Source organism: Triticum dicoccoides, chromosome 7B (genome assembly GCF_002162155.2).
Source record: "Triticum dicoccoides isolate Atlit2015 ecotype Zavitan chromosome 7B, WEW_v2.0, whole genome shotgun sequence".
NCBI classification, from domain to species: Eukaryota; Viridiplantae; Streptophyta; class Magnoliopsida; order Poales; family Poaceae; genus Triticum; species Triticum dicoccoides.
The window spans coordinates 49,816,938-49,820,440 of record NC_041393.1 but is presented as its reverse complement, the minus strand read 5'-3'; the positions used below and the strand labels follow the sequence as shown (position 1 = coordinate 49,820,440).

General features: G+C 46.0%; 1 non-coding gene across 1 annotated transcript; it reads left to right on the top strand.

Moving 5' to 3' along the window:
- The first annotated feature begins 956 nt into the window (after positions 1 to 956).
- LOC119342488 lies at positions 957 to 1,060 on the top strand. The gene has a single exon (XR_005165613.1). It is a non-coding gene; the product is annotated as a small nucleolar RNA snoR99 (small nucleolar RNA).
- Positions 1,061 to 3,503: the final 2,443 nt, after the last annotated feature.

Below are 3,503 nucleotides of genomic sequence, written 5' to 3'. Positions count from 1 at the left end.
TTGGAGTACGCTAGTGGGAAATCCTTGGGAGGCCTGGCTCCATCTTGTGAGAAGATTGATGGATGTCCAGTTGTCTCAACAGCCAGATGAACTGTGTTGGAAACTCACTAAGAACGGAGTGTTCTCGGTCAAATCCATGTATCTGGATGTTATTAACTCTAGCGTGATTCCTACCTCAAAGCATGTCTGGAAAGTTAAGGTACCTTTGAGAATCAAAGTGTTTATGTGGTTTGTGCATAAACAAGTTATTTTGACTAAGGATAACTTGGCAAAACGTAACTGGATTGGTTCTGCAAGATGTAGTTTTTGCGACCATAACAAATCTATCAAACACCTCTTTCTTAATTGTCCGCTGGCCAAGATTTTGTGGCGGTCGGTTCATATTGCTTTTATTAATCTGTCGAATTCTATCAACACATTATTTGGGACGTGGCTCGATGGGATAGCTTCAGATACAGCGAGGCACATTCGTGTAGGCGTTTGTGCTTTATTTTGGGCAATCTGGAACTGTAGAAATGATATGGTTTTTAACAGAACAACAAACACTCACTTTTTGCAGGTTATCTTCAGGCCCACTTTGTTGATCCGTATGTGGTTGCTACTCACTCCGACGGAGGCCAGGGAGCGTTTGGTTACTGCGTCTACCCGATGGGAGATGGTTGCACGGAATATTTTCAACGGATTTGGATGGTCATGTAATAGGATAGGCATGTAGGGCTCCTATATTTTTATGCCAACTGGTTGTGGCTTTTCCTTTTGTTTTGTTTTGCTCTTGTGAGCATTTGTTTACTTCCTTGTGCGAGACTTGGAGACTTATGTTGGATCTTTCATTTATCAATAATAATGGTCGGATGCATCTTTCTCATGCAGAGGCTGGGGTGAACTCCCTTTTCGAAAAAAAGATCTAAAAGCAACCTAAAAGTAATCTTGGCTTATCTAATATGAAAATACTGAAACTACATGTGGGGGGTAAGCAGTCCCTTACACCTGATAACCATCGTATTCACTTTTTCTACTGAAACTTTCTGTTTTTAGCTGAACATCAAGGGATGAGATATTTATATAACCATCTTGTTCACTTTCACTACTAGGGAAAACCTTATACACAGAACTTTAGCAGTAGCGTTGGTCAAAAAAGCACGCTGGTGCTAAGTAGCAGTAGCGCGCCTGTGCAAACCGCGCTACAGATAAAGTTCTAGCAGTAGCGCGCCTTATTTTAAACACGTTACTACTAAAATTACCATGGCTTAGCCGATAGGCTACACATAGTAGTAGCGATCTATATCAAACCACGCTACCGCTAATTTCTTTGTAGCAGCGCGTTTTATTCTAAACTCGGTACTGCTAAAGGATATAAAATTAAATGGAAAGCAAATAGAAAGGTAATTGAAAATGAAAGAAATAGAAGAAGGTGAAAGGAAAAAAAATAAAATGTGAAGAAAAATAAATGAAAAAGGAAAAAAAAGAGAAAGGAGTAGCAGTAGCGCGTATCCCAGAATGCGCTGTAGCTAACATAGCAGTAGCGCACTTTCTGGAACGCGCTACTGCTACTTCTGACGTAACCAGGGGGTTCGTCCTTCCCCACGGCCACTTCCCCCAAATCCAAATCCTCCGCACTCACCACTGTCGTCGCCCGTCGGCTGCCGCGCGCTCTCCGCACACCCTCTACGCCGCCCCCGCCCCCGACCTCAACGCCGCCCCGGACGCCGCCCCCGACCCCGACCTCGACGCCGCCCTCTGCCGCGCGCCCGAGCCCCGACCCCGACCTCGACGCCACCTGCCCCTCCCTCGTCGCAGGCACCCGAGGTGAGCACGCCTACTCCTCCCTCTCCCCTACCTCTGCCTAGGGTTTCTTCATATTTTAGTTGCATCAAATTAGTTAGGGTTCATGTAAGGGTGGAAATGAATCGGATGCGGATGTGGCTCAAATTAGTTAGGGTTCATGTAAGGGTGGAAACGAATCAAATTTCTAAGATGAATCATAAAATGAGTAAAATTTGACCACTTATTTCACTTTTAAGTTGGATAATTGGAATATCCGCTACCACTTTCCACCCCTAGCACTACAAAAAAATACACTTCCGTGATGATACGTGTTTGTCACACTAGGTCGCATATTTTGTCATGCATGTACATCCATGAAAAATTTATGACAGAATCAAGATAGTCATACATGTGCTGTCGTAGAAGTGTTCCATGACATTACCAGAATTATCATCACGGAAGTGTCCACTTCCATCACGATAAATCGCGCGTCACAGAAGTGCTTTCGTCAAGGGTGACCGACACGTGGCATCCACCGTAACGGAACACTGTTAAGCTATCGGGTCGGATTTTGGATCCGATAACCTGTTAACAGCCCCGACCAATGGGGAATTTCCACGTGTAAAATTTTGATTGGCCGAAGGGAACACCTGTCAGCTCCGCGTTGGCACAGGTGTCACTCATCCAACGGACGAGATGGGCCTATGATATGTTGACACGTGGACCGGCCCAAAAGTGGCCCACAAAGTTTAAATGGGCCGGCCCAACTGAAGGCCCATAAGATTTAGCGGACCATAATGGGCCGGCCCAGCTAAAGGCTCACAAAATTTAGCGGACCATAATGGGCCGGCCCAGCTAAAGGCCCACAAGATTTTGCAGACCATAATGGGCCGGCCCAGCTAAAGGCCCAACATTCTCTTTCAAATCGGCCCGTCTATGGCCTGGTCTTAACTTGTCATCAATGCGGCCCATGGTCACTTCTGGCTCGTTAATAGTCTGCTAAGTAATTGGGCCGAATTACGGCCCGGTGTATTTCCGGCCTGTTAAAGGTCCGGCTTCATTTGGGCCCATTTACAGGCCATCAAAACTTTCGGCCCATAAACGACCGTGAAGGATTTGGGTCATATTCGGCCATGTCTGTCATTCGGCCTGTTAGAGGCCCACTATAGATTTGGGCCACTTTCGGCCTGTTGTCATTTTCGGCCTGTTAACGCCGGACGTAAACCATGGGCCATATGTGGCCCAACGTCATATCGGGCCCATTAACGGCCCATATAAAAATGACTATAATCTAGCCCGACCGAAGTTCCGGCCTGTTAAAGGCCCGTGTATTAGGTCAGCGCATTTACGGCCCATCCGAATTTCGGCCTGTCAAATATCCGCATCGTAAATGGGCCACCATTTTGGGCCTGCTAAGTCTAGTAGGTTATTTGGCACAATCAGGGCCCAATCTCACTTTCGGTCTATTAAAGGCCCATGTTTTTTATGGGCTCGAGATATTTACACCTGTAAAGGGCCTATTTTTATTGAGGGCCCAAATTATGTTTAGGCCTGTTAAAGGCCCACTATGGGCACAGGCCTACCAGAAAAATTTGAAAGCTTATGCTAATTTAAGCCCAAATATTTTTAGTGGGCTACATGCCAATTTCGGCCCGTAATCGTTTTTAGCCCAATTGGAATGGGCCCGACGAATGTTGGCATGTTGGGCTCGTACGAAGCTTTCGACCGAATACATTACT